Genomic DNA, 18,673 nt, shown 5'->3' on the forward strand with positions numbered 1-18,673 from the left:
AAAGTCGCCTAGTCCTATTACCTGACTCGGCCGAAAAAGTCGTCGTCCGCTAAGAGTTAATCGAACATATTATTTCACCGACGAGCCAGAGACAATGCTCAAACAACTCTGCGAAATGTCGAGATGTTGACAAACGGTGGCAATTCGGTGTAATGCCGTCGAAATCGAGTCGTCGAACATCTTACGAAATTCGCTAATCCTTTCCGAATGACAAGGACATCCTCCTCGGCTTTAGGAACCGATCGGGAGAGGGCACCTCCTCGTGCTAACCAAATCAGACAGGCGCCACTGTTACCTTTCAGCCGAGCTGATCAAAGAAAGCTGCGCCCAAGCGTTGTCATCGCCGGCAACGGTACACTCCCAACCGTTTCGAATCCCATTAGCAAAGCCAGCGCGCCGAAACGACGAAGTTTCCGATTAAAAGCAGAGCGGGAGATTAAATTTGGCGTGCCGTCGGTAGTCGGGCGGAAATAGGGCGATCATGAGGAACACAACCGTCAAACGACCCCGTCAGACTCAATTACAACGCACACTCGGCGCGATACACTTTTCAAACTTCGTTAGCCCCGTCCATTCGACGGTGTCGTCTTCGAACGGCGAGGGATTCGGTGTAGACGTCGTCGACGCCCTGGATTATGGATGGATAATCCGCGGAACGTCACACAGTGGTACCTTATCCCAAAAAGTTCGTCACAGTTCATAGCTTCGTACGATTTTTATACAAATTGCTTGTCGAGGTTGTCAAATGTCTCGAGGCTGCCGAATATCAATAATTCCCCGATATTTAGCTATAATTATATAATTAGTATACCGCGGATCTTTATGCAAAATATCAAAGTTGTTTGCATCAATTGCAAGACCTACGAACTATGTGGAACGTTGTTCGCTTCCTGAAATAATTTTAATAAGTTGAAATTAATACATCAACGTCCTTAGTTTTTTCTTTTAATCGTTTCACTGTTTTCAATTTCAGCATTTCATTTTTCCCGCAAATGTATACAATTCGCGATGTAATAAGGAAAATAGGAAATTCAATATAATAATTTTAACATCAAGGTCTTTGACGTTAAATTACAGAGAGCGTTGATAAGCTGTACTTGGCACGTTGAACTCGAATTTTGTAACATTCGAGCAAAAACGGGCAACATTTTTCGATCGGATGTCGCGTTGGAGCAAGTCTTTCGATGACTATTCCAACTTTTTCTGTCGTTATGATATAAAGTGGCAACGATTTCGGACATATTCAGGAGGGAAGCACCAAACTCAATTCAAAAATATTTTGCGTCGCTTATGTACAACGTTTATCATCATAGTACCGTAATGTCTCTCTAATTGACGCTCAGGTTGTCCACAAAAATGGACAATTTGGGAAGAGCAGATACGATTATTCGATACGATTTTATTTGTGGCTTGTTTTTTATGGTTATCGATTGTCAATAATTACAGAAACGAGTCGCAAGGCTCGAATAATCGTATCTCCTCTTCCCAGATTGTCCATTTTTATTTACAAGTCGAAGAATACAGCAATGTCTCCCTAACTGACTCTCAGATTGTGCACGAAAATGAACAATTTGGGAAGATGAGATACGATTATTCGAGCCTTGCGGTTCGTTTTTATAGTTACGAATTTGACAACAAGTATAAAAAACGAGCTACAAGGCTTGAATAATCGTATTTCCTTTTCCCAAATTGTCCATTTTTGTGCACAATCTTAGCGTCAGTTAGAGAAACATTATTACTACTATGGAAACATTGTTACTATTTTTAAGAAACTTTCATGCACGAGATTATAAATCGTCAACTTTGACGGTCTTTGTCTCAGTAACCATGCATATTTGAACATTTCGAACGACATTTGGTGCTCCAAAACGTGTAGGTGCGACTACTACATCGAGGAAAATTCAATTATAGCATCGTCAAAATTACGAGTCTTTCGGAACGAGAAACAAAAGGATTCGCGGCGATAACGGTCTTTCGCACGCTCGTTTCACAGTCGCGACTCGCCTGGCAACCGGTTCTTCGCGTTCCTTTTTTCTAGGCTCGACCGCTCGACACGGCCCAACGTCGGCCTCGAAGAGGTGTCATGAGTGCATGCTTCACGTTTCGCAAGCGGGAAGAAGAGGCCGCCGGCACTCGTGTCATTGTGCGGATCGCGACGCGACGGCGGTGTAGACGGCGAAGACGAAGGCGAAGATGAAGCCGACGACGTCGTCGCGACGCGGCTCGGTAAATGCGGCAAGCGCCGTGCACTCGCTCGCCTTTCGAAAGTTTTCTGCAGCAAATGCGCCGCGGAATAGGGTCAGCAGACGGAGACGCGCAATAGGAAGCTCGAGGAGGCATCAAGCCCCGAGACGTATCTCTTCTCGCGATCAACCTACTCTTTGATGTGTCGACTGCCGATTCCGGGACACGCCGCCCGACTTTCCCTAATAAAAGTTTACCTTGCCAGCGACCGTGTTTGGGACACGCTGCTTGTTTCTCTCGGGTTCCCTTTTGAAACGGCGCGGATTTTTGGTTCGGAACGTGTCAACGGTAAATTCGCCTGGAAAACTATTCGGGCGACTATTGTGGCAAGTTTGTGCAGTTTGAAATCGTAAACTGTTTCAAGTTATTCGCGGAATAAATCGACGAATTTAGCGTTCATTTTTTAGTTGTTTCTTCACCGTTTGTTTGAGAGTGTCTGATATTAAAATTGTAGCTTTTTAGAGCTACCACGTAATCAGCAAGAAGATAGAATTTAAGTATTCTACTTTGCACGTTGAGTATTGTATATGTATACAGGGTGTCCCAAAAATGTCTCGCAATCCGGAAATGGCGGGTTCCTCGGATCATTTGAAGCAACTTCTTCCTTTACAAAAATTTTCTCCGTGGCACCGTTAACGAGTTATTAACGAAAAACAGTGACCAATGAGAGGCGAGCTCAGCTGGCGCTAGGCGGCCGAGCTAACAGCGTCAGCGGTCGAGTGGTCGAATCCTAGCTCAGCTGGCGCGAGGCGGCCGAGCCAACGGTGCCAGCGGTCGAGTCCCAGTTCCGCCGATTGGTTCGGTCGCCTCGCGCCAGCTGAGCTTGCCTCTCATTGGTCACTGTTTTTCGTTAATAACTCGTTAATGGTGCCTCGGAGAAAATTTTTGTAAAGGAAAAAGTTGCTTCAAACGACCTGAGGAATCCGCCACTTTCGGATTGCGAGACATTTTTGGGACACCCTGTATAACTGCGAAATACATGTCTCGGTCTATAAGGTAGGATAATAAAATAAGTAATAGATAATAAGCTGTAGGACATCTATTGTCTGACTACAATGATGCTAGCCAATAAGACTTAGGCAGAAGGAAGCATCAAAATGTAAACTCGTGTCCCATTTGTATTAATCATCGTATTGTAATCCAAGTAAAAGGTATTATATATATTATATGTATATATAAAAGTACAATTAACTGTAGAACAATGTAAATTATAATATCGAGCAACAATATTTCAATCTCGGAACCTCGTTTATCTAAACTAATTGAAGGAGCAGTATCGTTCGGATAACAGAACAATTACTTAGTTAAAGTGCAGTTACTGACTTGTACAATAGATTGCTTCCTATATAGGTCAACTTAGATTGAACCGCTTGCGTATGAAACATTATTTGGGTACTTGAGAGTTCGAATAATAGAGATTCCCTTGTGGAATTCAAAAATCAGTATTCCAATTTAGCCGTCGTTTGCGTTTAGATATTTTGACGAACAAATGCTTAATAAATAAACAGACAATGGACGAATCTGAATGTATTTGGATCCGATTTTGAGGCACTCGATGCAAAGGTGACTGATACTGGTACGTCTAAAAATAGACCGTAGGACCGTCAATCTCTAATCGGTGATTACTAATCGCATTCCAGAAATAATAGGTATGGACGCCATTTACGACGGACGACTGACAACCGATAATCTGGTTACGAGTCAGCAAGACGCCTGAGTTTGTTACAGAAGTAACATTAACATAAATGACACTCTACAATTTGATGAGATTATGAAGACAGTGTACCCACGAATAACTTCCAACATCATCCGATTACATTTGAATGGCTGATGTAAAATCATCCTAGTCATTCACTGTTGCCCACATGTATACATTTAGAAGAATTACACGAGAAGAGGTCGCACGAAATAATAAATGAACCTCGTGTTTTACCATCTTTGGAACATTTCGACGAGTTCGAGATGAGTATCATGATCCGATATGGATTCTATGCACTTTCAAGATCACTGTCGCGCTATCTGCAATTTACTAAAATTCTTCGCAAGAGAAATAAATTTTTCTCAATCTGCTGCTCTTTTAAAATGTTTCGATAAATTCTGATCTGGCGTAAAGATCTTCGATCTATCCATCTATTTAACTTCAATCAATTAAGATATTGTCTTTTAAGGCAGCATTAAAAACAACTTTATAGAAAAATCTGTTCACAATGTTATCAAATCTCGATCGAAAAATACTGTGTAAAAGAAAAGAACGAATCCGAGCATGAATGAAAAATGTATTGACAGAGGCAGCAAGGAGTAAACGCACGCAGTAATAAATTGCGGCGCGGTATCTGCAGGCGCGTTGCGCGTAAGCCAATAAGAGAGAGAGAGAGAGAGAGAGAGAGAGAGAGAGAGAGAGAGAGAGAAACCGTTCCTGCTGGCCAGGGAAGATCAAAGATCCCGAGCACACGTAGCAGGCTAACATTATTCTGAAAAACGGAAACCGCGAGCTCGCAAACCCTTCGGCGATGCATTTGGTTGCCTCGGAAGGGTCTTGCCTCTTATCTCTGCTCGCAGAGGATCGTTCTCGCGCGGCAGAGTTCGGTGGACACGATCCGGAAAAGGAAGTGGTTCGTTTGCACGGTCAATCGTCCGAAACGCGTCGGCCTTAACGATCGATCTCCTGCGGACGTCGCGTGCCGCTCCCCGGGCCAGTGTCACGGCCAGAAACGGCGTTGATCCTCGAAATTGTCCTCGTCGAATCCACCGGGAAAAGCCGGGACAGCCCGGAACAGGCCGGAACGAGCCCGAGCGGGCCGGAACGAGCCGAAACACACGGCCGAGGCCGACTCGACAGTGATCTACGACTAATAAATTAACGAAAGAATTGTTTTTGCCGGGCGCACGCGACGATATCTGTTATACGAGCGATGCGGAAGACAGCGAGAGGGAGGACAACGAAACCGCTGAAACTGCAGGATTTCCGGGGCTTCATACGCGCCAGACAGACGTCCGCGGGAGTTGACGCACCGTGAATAACTCCGAAGGAGGCGGATCCCGTTTTACAGCTGCCGAGATATTTTAAAGATTACTCGGTCATAACTTCGGCCAAGCCTATCTCGAATTGATTGCTCGGAGCACTGCTACGTCTCTTCTTCCGCGGCGGTGAACTAAACTCGAAGATACGCTGAAAATTGCTCGAACATCAACCAGACGTTGTATTTATATTAAGCCGCTTTTTCACGGGCCGAAATTTATAGTCTACGCCTCGAAAATTTCAATTCGAGATATTTAAACGGAAATAGATGAATCGCACTCGGACGAAGCTGCGAGCCACGGTTAGCGACAATAGCGTACTCAAATTTTTATAGAATTTTCTGTCAAAGTCTAGACAGATCGAATTGGAGATTCAGAACGCTTTTCTAAAAATTCGTCAGAACTTGAAAATCCATCAGTCTATAATAAATGAAATCATGTCACGTTAGTTGCACCGATAAAAATAATATCATTCTGTTTAAGAAATCATTTCCTTTCGTACACTTAAAAGTGGTGTATGCTAGGCGAGTATTTTAATAAAAAAAAAAGTTGTTCCATTAAAAAATGGTGAGCAGTTTTCATAAATGTAGAAAGTCGAACAAAATTTTATGAGATAACGTGTTTACCTTCTACAAACACGACGATCGAATCGAACTTAATAAATATAAATGCGTATTTTTCGTTTCGTATCAATCGAAGCGAAATATTATCTTGCGCTCGCGAGAATTGGGGTTCTAAAATAAACCCGAACGTTCTCTCTCTCTCTCTCTCTCTCTCTCTCTCTTTCTCTCTCTCTCTCTCCCTCTCTTGACACCAGCAAAATATTAAATAAAATATAATTTTTCTAATAAATGAAATAATTGAAGATATAGCATGAGGAAAGAATAAAAATGGTAAAAAAATAGAAAACAATGTTAAAAGCATGGGAGTCAACGGTGTGTATTGCCATGACAAGCCATTTAAACTCAGTTACAGTTCAATCACAACAGATTTGCTCAAAGAAATAATTAAAAAAAACTGCTACAATAATTCATTACACTAGGATCAAACGTGTTATTCAGGTCATATAATCGCAGATACCTCGAGGCTGGCGCAAAGCAAACTATTCCAAGGAAACATTAATGTTACAGGTTTACGAGTTGTTTTTGCAGAAAGAATCATTTCCGTTTCGCTTCTATTGCTATTTTCTGCGCGGCGACATATTTCTCGCGACATCGTGCCGCTTCTTCTCGCAATATTTTACAGAACGCAGACAATTATTAATATTGGATTCTACAGGAGAGAGAGATACAGAGAGAAAGAGAGAGAGAGAGAGAGAGAGAGAGAGAGAAAGAGAGAGAACGTGGCACTCGTCCGAGGCCGGACCCGACGAAATAAATAACTTCAGCTGGAAAAATTGTTGGGCGCACCGTTTCGCGATAAATCGCGCCTTTCTTTATTTTTTCCCCACTCCCCCGTTATTTTCCCGTCTCCTTTTTTCGCGGCTTTTTCTCTTTATTTACAATGTTTCACGCGTCCCGGACAATTCGCGGTGCTTGATTTCGTAACAGGTTTTCGGCGAGAGCGCGGCAAAATTATTTGTTCGGTCGGAACGATAAAATGAATCTCCTCGAACGGAATTGAATCGGACCGAGTTGCGGGGAACCCGGGGCCGACGTAAAATGGAATTCCTGCGAGGAATTCTATTCTACGCTCCGCTCCCGTTTACTGGAAGTTCTGCGCGTGGCAAACTTACGGCGGCGCCGATTTACGCGCGGCACTCCGCGACGCGCCGATTCGAAACGGAAATGCTTCGATATTCGACTGCAATTGCGATCGTTAAGCACGCTTCGAGCACCGACCGCCGAAAATTTTGATCCGCGGATTCCGCCGGCAGAACAGAATTCATGGCTCCGCCGCGATTGAACGTTGCCAGTGCTCGCTCTACTTAACGCTAACTGATTTACAGCTTAATGCTACGCCAAACAGCTGCTCCAACGAATCTCATCCTCCGATTAAACGTTAACTGTTCAGCTTCTGAATTACCGTTCGAGCGGTGCGCGGCTATTATTACCGGATCTATCGAATTTTTCGCGTAGACCTCGATTTTAAGCATTTTATTTCAACGGCATGAATAATTGAGCAATTCACACCCGATAACAGATCTTCAAGTACGAAGAGATATTTTTAACATAGCTAATGCTTAACGCTAGATTGTCGGTGCCCTGAAAGTAGCCATTTAATATTATTATTTTATATATTATATCATATATATATATAATATTACAATAACATTCGTTAAAGATCAGAATAATATATATATTCTGATCTTTAACGAATGTTATTGCAATATTCGCCGTCGCAAGTCGCGCATATAATCAATAAACAACTCATAAATGTATCTTTACAATCTGTACGATACAAAATTAAAATACTAGTAAATAAAAAACCTAGTATTAAATAACTTATCGCCTTTCTTACTGTCCTTGATCGGCCAGTATTTGATTGCATTTTCTAACACTACCGTGCAGACTAACACTCACAGAGTTTTATATTTGAACTTACTGGTTGATCTTCTTCTTTGACGTAAAGACAATTATAGTTATTATCGATTACGAAATATTGACGGTAGAAGCGTAAAATCGAAGATGACAAGCGGTGATTTCCTGCCCGTGGCAGGTAGAAGACACCCAGCCCAAGTTAACTCATCGTTTGCCACGTTCGAACAATTCGCAGGGTTAAGTCGCTAACAATCGTTCCATATATCTAGATCAGATTTCGTATAAGTAGCCAGCGCATGCTCTTACCGTGCTCCATTATTAAACACGTGAGCAAAGTACTGTTCTACGAGTAATTACCTTTCTTCCTTGAACAATGGCTTTCCACGAGTGGAAATAGAGCGCCTTTCCTACGCCTGAAATAATTGGTGGCTTCATTCGTTTTCCTTGACCCGGACCGATTAAACGTGCGATTCGAACACGCGTCGCGAGCATGCGATGCGTATTGGCACGACGTTTCACCGATATCACCGTCGACGAGTTGCATTGTGTTCGTAAATGGCGAATTCCTGCGCATTCCAAGCATTCGGAAAGGATAAAGTCGGGATCTCGATAGAATACCATATCGCGTTGCCTTTAACTATGGAATACCGTCGATAGGAGAAATGAGAATTTTTAAGGGTTACAGGATATTGAAGTCATGCGATTTATCTGGTCTTGTACACATATTTCCGAGGCTGCAACAAAGGCCACTGTTTCCGGGATCAAAACAATTCTAACGTTAATGTATCTATTTCAATTTATTTGGGCAACTCAATCCGCTTTTAACTAATCTTGTTTTTGTTTTCATGTTTCTTGTTTTCCGTTCCTTTTTCTGTTTTCCCTTACCTATTTAGCGAAAGCAAAAACTCGTTTGCTCCGGTGACTCATAGAGGGTAGATACGAACAATAGATCCTACCTAGCTGCATCGGAATTCGACCAAAAACAACCTTCCAGTGCATTACGTCATTTCATAAAAAATACGATTCGCTTGAGTTATCTTCGGACAGTAAAACACGAAAACATAAGCACATTGTTCTTCTACGTACTTTTTCTCATTTTCTACGTTATACATGTGATCGATCAATGCCTTATTTATATAACCAAAGGAAGAACTGCATTTATTTTCATTGAACTTCAGTGACCCACAACTGACTTGCAATTAGGCAATTTTTGTCTTGCCGAGAGCTGGGGATACAGGAAATTATCCAAAAACAGTTACAGAGAAACGAGTAGTAATCCGCGCCGAGGGATTGCTTAGTCTTCCCATGATTAACACGCGCACACCGTTACTTGCTCACCTGCGTCCGGTCCGAGGGTCCGGTGCTCCGATGCACTATAATTTCATAGCGGCCGGAGCACTGCATAAATTGTATTAGCGCGTCATGGTTAAATAAATGATCTTGGGCCCCTCGGAGCGGATCCGTACGATTGATACATCCGCGACAGCGGGTAATCACACGCGTACGATCACACGTACGTTCCCCACCCTCTCCCCCGCCCTTCCGCCCTCTCTGTACACGTGATACGCAAACACTCGCGCGCGCCAATAGCACCACCGCGTACGTGTGTAGTCACGAATATATAATGATACACAAACACAGACGCGCCTGTGCGAATCACGCGGCTGCGGGAACGAGTAATAGGACAAGGGGGCCACAGGTGGACGCGCACGCACACGAATGCGTGATCACCTGCAAACCCACGGTGTCCAAACAGACGGCTCCGCTCGGCACCGCGCCGCACGGCCCGGCTCACAGCTCGCGAGCTCGCGAGCGATTGTCGCGATTGTGCGATTACACGGTCGTGCTCCTGCGAGCGTGGAATCGCGCGTACACATCTTGTTCTCTAGGCGGTCGAGGTACTTTGTCCTTTAGGCGGTCAGCGACCTTCGTCACTTTATTGCATCCTTTCCAGGAAAATTATTGTTCAAATCGCTACAAAGATTCAGGAAATATAGCAAGTTAACACTTAGCCGATCGATCGGGTAGATCTACCATTTTGACCTGAGGAACGCTTCTTTCTCTGTAGAACTTCTTATTTCTATAGAGTACAACATAATTATAATAACATGCACTAATTTTTGAAGTCTTTTATTGCCCATTATTACGGTTGTTTATGTTCGGGATTTCCGAAGGTGCCTCTACCAGCCATAAAATTATTTTATTAGAACACTTAGCCGATCTATCGGGTAGATCTACCACTTTGACCTGAGGAACGCTTCTTTCTCTATAGAGCTTCTTATTTCTATAGAGCACAACATATAATAAAATGCACACCAGCACACCGACACCACACCCATTAGAAATCGAAATGCTACCTACACCTCACTCTCACGACTTTTTCGAATATATAAAACTCCGCTCAACTTGCAAATATTAGTGTAGAAGCTAAGCTCCTTGCTGTGACTCTCAACAAGTGGTGTGAAACGAAGTATAGAAAAAATATCGCTAAAAATGTCCAGAAACGTGAGTGACAATTCAAGCGATGAGTTGTTTATGGACACACTATCAGACTGTTCTGAAGGCATTGATCTACTGATAAGTGATTGTGAAGTTGACGACAATAATAGCACCATCGTTCCCTTATATCAGACTAATCGACGAATTACATTATTACGAATTACGAGTTACGAGTTACGTTATTTATCCGTCATCTTTTCTGTCCTTAATTTTCTGACTCTATTAACTATACTTTTTGAATAACCATTAAAAAATAATTCTTATAAACTTTTAAATTCGAATTTTGTATAAGCAATATGTGAAATCGTTGAACGAAATTGTTACCGTAAGATATAATTGATCACATAAATCATTTTCGGACGTTTTTGATTTCAAATAGCGTATTTCAGTCCGTGCTACCTCAGAAAAATGCGCGGTGGACAGCGCAGTTTGGCTTTCCCGAGCGCGGTGGAAACTGTACAGGTCTCTGTAGCGCGTGCGGTCGGCTAAGTGTTAACACTAAACTTACTAAGCAGTAATACTAACTGACATGTACTGCTTCACAAAAGTGAGAAGACCGAATTTATTTAGAATTTGTAAAGTTTTTATTATAAAACTTGCTCCAATAATATAACTTATTCAAGCGTTTTCCACGAGAGTCACGGAACTTTGCAGAATTGCAAAATAAGAAAGTTTGGCCGCGGTAGGTTTAGTGTTTAAGCTCGAAAAAATTATATTTATTGATATGAGCCGTTTATTTTGAAAGTGGCATAAGTCACTTTGTTTTTAAGTCGATATATTTAAGGGTTTGCGTTTTAACACCTTTAAGAATATGGATGCTAACTTTCGAGAAGATTTACTTATATTTGTTATCTCAGGATACTGATATTTTTCTCAGTATAAATAATTTCGTACAGACATTAAAATATCACCACTTTTCATTACGGTAACGTGACTTATGCCACTTTCAAAATAAACGGCTCATACAGTCCACATATTCTTAAGAACTCCCTATTATCTATTATTGCTTGATTCACACTGGAAAGGTTCAAGATATTGCAAGCTACACTTGGAGCGATAATGCACATTTGGACACATTATTAGCCACGATTGTTCGGATCACTCTGAAGACTGAAAAAAAGAAGGAGACGAAAATTTCTCTCACTTCATACCCTAACGTGTCCTTAAAAAGTATAAACGAAACACAGTCGATCGATTTAAAGCCGAAAATGAAAATGGATTTGAAATGGATTTTATTATTTCTGAAAAGCGCGTAAGGATTGCTCAACGAAATGGAGATTTGTTTACCAATGAACGATTAAATTCGGTAACGAGAACAAGGAGTAACAACGAATATTTTTGAGAACATTGCGGAAACATGTCTCGTTTCATATAAATTCTACTATCGTTTAAAAATAACCAAATGTTTGCTGACACCGGGCCATCAATAGTTCGCGGAAGGTTAAGGATCGCGAAATAATTGTTAGCCGAGGAAGCACATTAGCGCGATAACAATTTTCAGAGAGGATCCGGCCGCGTATAAAGATAATCTACTTAGGAACTACGTTACGTTCGTTCGCTCGGCACAATTATTCTCGAAGTACCGCACACGTGGCTGGCGAACTACTTCGTCTCGAAGTCGCTGATATACGCCTCGCATTTCCTATGCAAAACGACCAAGAAACTATGGTATATAGCACATGGCCAGACCCACGGCCACGTTCCCCCTGCACTCCGGCTTTTCATTCGCCGCCGATTTTAGGTTAACAGTTTCGTCTACCGGTTCCCGTTCTGCCTCTTATCATATGCCCGTTAAGTCGAGACTTTATTAAGTCGAGACCGCCGCGGCGGACTTTCTATTATCTTTTATACGGCTCGGCTAATAGCTGATTTATGCCCGGGCTATCCGTGACACGGGATTTCTCGATCCTCGATTCGCTCTGACGTCACTCCCATTACGTCTTATTAGCCCCACGGATTCCCGTATATAGTTCGTCCTAATATTACCATTTGATTCCATTGCGGCTTACCCAGACGACGCTAAAATAGCGATACATTTTTGTGGAACGAGGAATATCGTTTTTTCATATATATCCTATAATTGGCTTTTATGCTGGGAGAGCGATAATCACTATTTACTCGCAGAAATCTGACGCCGTTAATTTGATTTCACCGAAATATGGAGGAAAGTGTAATAATAACTACAGCCAAATTTTATGTTCCCTTTATCTTAACACTTTATCGACCGCTAGCCTATTAATCGGCTTTTCGATTGCCAATGCTTATCGACCGATAGCCTATTAATCGACTTTTAGCTATCGACGGTTTTCGCTTCTTTACTGTTTTGTTAGTAGCTGACCTCCTGTATGCTGACCTCCCCATATCCTTATGAATTATAATTATAATAATTATTATTATTTATTATTATTTTTAAAGGAATAAGCACAACACAATGAATAGCGAAAATTTAGCCGGTACTGGGAGCAAATGCGCGCGCGACTAAGCCAGTCCTTACTGAGTGGCAGCCTCAACCACGACCGGACGATAAAGTGTTAAACCCTTTGAAGCTGCAATTTAATCCACCGCTGTAACACTGGATCAAAATGTCCCACGGTTTTTTCTTTTCTTGAGCAAATTAACAATTAATTCGATCTACTTGAAAGCGAGATATCGAGTTCTAATAACGAAAACGATGTTCTAGACTCGTGCGTTGTCTTCAATCTACTAAAATTATTAAAGAAAGAAATACCTAAGTGGCTCCCGTGTCTAGCGATAGATGCAATAATGATCTAAACGAGATAATGCATACTATAAAATTTCGATGTTCGTGAAACGTATAAATTCCATTGCACCGTTTTCTTGCATGGATATTGCCTATATTTCAAACTAAGTAAAGAAGTATTCTTCTCATTTGTTGGCTGAAAAATCTATATCACTAAATAACTATATCACGTTCTGATTAGAGATTTGTGGCTTTCGCAAGCCAGCGTCGTACAGTTCTGGCCGCTGTGGCTTTCGGGTGTAAGCCGTGTCCTTTTGGAATTATTTCCTCAACGTTTCGCAAGCATTGCAGCTGGCTTCATCAGTGGGTCTTTCGACCCTCCTGATGAAGCTAGCTGCACTGCTTGCGAAACGCTCGAGAAATAATTCCAAAAGTGCACACGGCTTACACCCGAAAGCCTCAACATCCATCCAGCACTGTATCACATTCTCAATTCCGCTCACAGGTCATCACCGTTGATTCTTTTTCTCCACAATATCCCCAATTTAATTAGAGACGCTCAAGAATCTCGAAAAATACGTAGAAAAATGCTTCTGCTGAAAATTTACTTTACCTTTGCTACCAGCTTCTGAACATGAAACTTATTCGTCAAAAATACGCGACAAATACTTGTGCAAATTCTCTAAAAATATCTACGAAGTTTTTAAATTTTATTTCCTGTTGAATACAGCGTGCGACAAGGAGCAACATATTGTGTCCAAACACATCGATTTTTATGAAATTTCGAAGAAGCATTTGACAAGTATTTCCTTTTATCGGACAATAAGCGACTACAAACCGTCCAATAAATGTATAATACTTTTAATCGCTAATAATCAGGAAAAGTATTTAATAGAGAATCAAATTTAAAGACTTTAAGCACGTTCCTAGAAACAACGCACGAAGCTTATCATCATTATTCATTTAACCCTTATCACTGCGACTGGCAGTAATGCCGCCGAGCTTAAGCCAGCGTGCTATAAAATCCTTGGAGTGATAAGGGTTAAGACGTGATCTTTCGGTACAAAGTTTTTAACAACATTTCGAAAATAACGAAATACGATTACGACCGAAAACGAGACGAAAATCATTAAAACGTTTAAACGTAAATGCCGCGCAGTTCGTCCGATTGCTTCCAAATTCTGCGCGCATCATTTTCCACGCCAAGCGTTACAATTTAAGGATTTTAACACTTAGCCAACCGAACGAGGAGATCTCCCCGTTTTAAATTCAGTCGGTTGACGACCGAATGCTGAAGAAGTAGTCGATGCCATATAAATTTGCTTCATAATTTTTGTTTAATCGAATGAAATATTTTAATTTTACGAAAATTTTTTAGCTTTCTAGCGCGATCGTGGAAGTGTTAACACTTTATCGTCCGGTCGTGGTTGAGGCTGCCACTCAGTAAGGACTGGCTTAGTCGCGCGCGCATTTGCTCCCAGTACCGGCTAAATTTTCGCTATTCATTGTGTTGTGCTTATTCCTTTAAAAATAATAATAAATAATAATAATTATTATAATTATAATTCATAAGGATATGGGGAGGTCAGCATACAGGAGGTCAGCTACTAACAAAACAGTAAAGAAGCGAAAACCGTCGATAGCTAAAAGTCGATTAATAGGCTATCGGTCGATAAGCATTGGCAATCGAAAAGCCGATTAATAGGCTAGCGATCGATAAACATTGGCAATCGAAATGCCGATAAATAGGCTAGCGGTCGATAAAGTGTTAAGACAAAAAAAAACATTCTTCACCTCTACAGCTAAGAACAACTCCAGCTTCGATGCAAGAGTGTAACCTCGGGTTCGCCATTTCCGATCTCGTTGCCGTCGATCGTGAAATCCGCTGGCACATAAATCCTTTCTTCTCCCCGGCGAAGGGCATAGCAGTCGCGATTGCCCGACGTAAATTCGCCTGTAGGGCGTCTCGTTAAAATCATATAACAATCCGGCCAGCTGGTACAGCTCGGCCCGTGGACCCTGATAGCGACGTATTACTCGTTAAGCAGTCCGTTGCATTAAGGCCGCGAAGTACACACCAGGTTCGCCGGTAATTAAAAGCGGGAGCCATTCCCGGTATCCGCACTTAACCGTAAGCCGGGCAAGGATCTCCTCGTTACACTAATCATTACTATCCGGGGGTGGCGGAGGGAGAGGGAAGCTGGGGCGAGTTCGAAATAGCTGAGCTGCCAGGCTCGGCTCGGCTCGACTCGACTCCGCTCGGCGCGCGGGAACGCTGCGGCGTCGCGGCGTCGGTCGGAATATCTTTCGAGGGAAAAGAACGAACCGAAGAGTCTGCGAGAGAGGCCAACGGGATTTCTTCCCCTTCTTTGCTTCGGCTTTTTTTACTCCGTGCCGAAGGGTCGGGTGAAATGAAACATGTTAATGGTATTGGCAACACGGAAAGGGTGCGACCGGCACCGCGCACTTTCCGCCGAGGAATGCGCCCCCCGTTCGGGTCATTAATCGACCAAAGGATTTATTTTATACCTTATCCGAGCTACATTTCGGTCGGTGAACACGTTCAGAGACTGTTCAACCAATGATCCTGATGGGACAGCTTCTTGCAATTATGCCCTCCAGCTTCTGCTATAACGAACACGACTGCGAGACGCGTTATTTTAACACCAATCATTTTAACACGTTCCGAATCACTAAACCTAATATCATTGAAATTGTACAGATGTACGGTTATAGGTAATTTATTCAATTTTGGTCCACCGGATAATTATTATAATAAAAATCGCTAAATATATGCTTGTTATTTTTAGCAACATAAAATTTCTGCTTTCGATGCTCCGTAAACCTAGTGTTAAGCAATAAAGGGTAATTACTTCGTTTTATATTGAAAATAGAATAGGAAACAGCGTATTTAATTCATTCACCTTGTAAACATGTAAAGCTTAGAGTCGAGTTCTAACTCTATTTTTCGTAATATAATACGTTGCTACGTTAAATTTGATTTTGATTCTCGAATCTGATGCAACGCGCGCCACTATTTCCTCGGGTCATAGCAATTTATTAGACACGTGCGATTCCCAAGTTGAGACAAGCACCGTTCTCGAAATAGTGGAGCAATCGGATTTGATAGCGTTCAGATAAAAATCGTCCCCATGAACGGGCCGAGTTAGACCGGGACGATCACGCTTCACACCGAACCCACGGTTTTAATTACGCGACCGTAAATCCCGAAAGGGTTTGAAATTTATTCTCCCGAGATACGATCTCCGCGGAACTAAAAATAGGTAATCAAGGTCAAAGGATCGCATAAAAACGAACGGAAAAGTCGACCAACGACACAGCGGTTCCCCGTATCTCGGGGATCTTGCGTACGACATAAATGAAGTTTATGCCAGCGCTGGTATTTTTTCTTTCCTGGTTTTCGTCGAATAAGACGCGATGATCGTAAAACATTATGATTTCGTGCACGCACACGCGTCGTTAATTAACCGGCGCTCATTTATGAGCTATGCTAACGTTGAATTGTTTTGGAAGAAAATGAGTCGTAGAATCTAATGTCCGACCTTTTTCCATTACCGGCGACCGGCTACATAAAAGTTTATGTAACTCGTAAAATTTTCCCGCCATTACGTACCGCGGATATTAGTAACGGAGCGCATCCCACTGTCCTCGGGAATGTAACTTAATAACCGGCGGCGCGTTGCATAAACTCTGCTCTTTGCTCTCCCCCATTCCTCGCTATCAAACCCCGTTAAGAGCGCCGCGGAACTAAACCGACACTTAATTCGCGTCGACGCCTCGTATACCGATCGCCGACGACCGATTTTTCCGATGTTAATCCCTTGTCCTTCGGCGGGTTCGTCTGTTCGGCCATCGATGTAGAAGCTGATTTTCGTCGTCGCTTGCTCGCGTAATTCAATTTTTATTAGGATAACCAGGCGCAGAATACATTAACGAAGTAATTACAGTGTCCTCAACTTTTTCATTCCCGGTCTATTTAGTTAAATTACTTCGAGTCACTAAACTATTTAACGATCTACAAATTGTTTCGTATGGATGTCGTAATTGAATCTAATGACAAATCCAATCCCAGCGACTAATGAACAGACTGCAGTTGTTTATGCGAAATCGCAGTGTGAACCCGATAGCAAAGTGTTTCAGTCACGATCACGAGAATATCACACGAAATAAAAGCAATTTGACGAACGAAATCGAAATTGAGAAAATTAGATTGATCAGAATGATTATTTCCTTTGAGCATCCTACATAATCGTGTACGCGCGCTGTAAAAATTAATTTCCAGACCTGGCCAAAGAATAGGTACTTGATCTAATGTCAGACGCATTACAACGCATTAAATGCAGAAAAAAAATATAAAACCGTTGCTTCATTATTTTCAACTGATCAACAATGTTAAGAATGAGAATAGATTTTTATTTAACTCCTGTTTGTTGGAATCGAGAATAGAGAATTTTCATTTTGCACGAAGATCCATAGTCAACACATCGACTATGAACAATGTGACATATGAAACATCGATTTCTCACAAAGAAATGTACACAAAAATTTTGACCGCATCTCGCGTGTGAATAGAATGCGAGGAATGCAGACAAAACGCAACAAAAGTGCGCGGCTATCTCTGTGCGTACGCGACCGATCAAGTAGCAGATGGAATTACAGGAGCAGAGATAGAGAGAGGATGAGAATAGTAGGAAGTGGCCTAGACAATCATGACAATTCGTCTAACGGTTGAATTTCAGATTACAACCTCGATATCAGAGCCGCCGGTATGTCGTTTTTCTAACGAACCCCTCGTATTACCAGGCAGCCGTTAACGAGCTAGCGAAATGGGAACGCACCTTAATCTCGCTCGGTTTCTGATTAAAGGCTATGTTCTCCAGTCCTTAATTCACTAAAGAGCAGCAGAAAGTTCCCGGGCAAGTAGACGACGCGACGGCGAAGGCGACGGCGTCGGCGGCCAAGAGACGCTGCGAACCAGGCACGGACGGAAGAACGAAGAGGGTTGGAACACGGGACCGAGAACAGGTGCGAGTTAACGGGACTGTACACACCGGGGGCGGCGTGTCCGGTTGAAATCTATAGTTCCTTAGTTTCGGCGAAGAAACGGCGCGGCGGAATTACAATCTTCATCCGGGTCGTTATCCGCGCAGCCTTCCTAATTGTGTGCGTTTCTTCCTTGAATTGCAGACACCCGACCGATATTTTACCGACGATTCTCCGACAGTTCTCCGGTTCGGTGTTATCCGCTTCAATACGATATTTAACACGTTCCGTGCCACGTGTACCATCGATGGTACACGCTTGCATGTTTACTTAGTGAACTGAACAAATTGTTTACAAGAAATTTAGAACCGAAGAATCAATTTCCACCGCAAGAATGGGCGTTGATAAGTTTTTGTTACGTTGTTATGTGTACGAGAATTAATAATTGCACTTAATACATCAAGTTTTAGTAAAATATCAAAGTGTGAAGATTCGAGTAAAAAAAGCTCGGCACGGAACGTGTTAACCCTCGCAAGAGGCGGGAACAGGGGATCCATTCTGACCCGGAGTATTTAAATCGTTCACTTTTTGTTTATTGTCACTTGTATTCGGAGATCTGTTGCCTCTGATGAATGAAAGTTGAGCTAACGAATTTTGCAACGGTTAAACGATTGGGATAATCATATGAAACGATTCACCAGTTAGCTGTTGCAAACTCGTTGAAAAG

At 42.3% G+C, this 18,673-nt stretch overlaps 1 protein-coding gene across 2 annotated transcripts in view; it reads right to left on the reverse strand.

Moving 5' to 3' along the window:
• Positions 1–18,673, reverse strand: part of Sema2a (Semaphorin 2a) — a 489,458-nt gene that overhangs the window by 36,045 nt on the left and 434,740 nt on the right. The gene's annotated exons all lie outside the window — the stretch shown is intronic.

Source organism: Megalopta genalis, chromosome 4, assembly GCF_051020955.1.
Source record: "Megalopta genalis isolate 19385.01 chromosome 4, iyMegGena1_principal, whole genome shotgun sequence".
Taxonomy (NCBI): domain Eukaryota; kingdom Metazoa; phylum Arthropoda; class Insecta; order Hymenoptera; family Halictidae; genus Megalopta; species Megalopta genalis.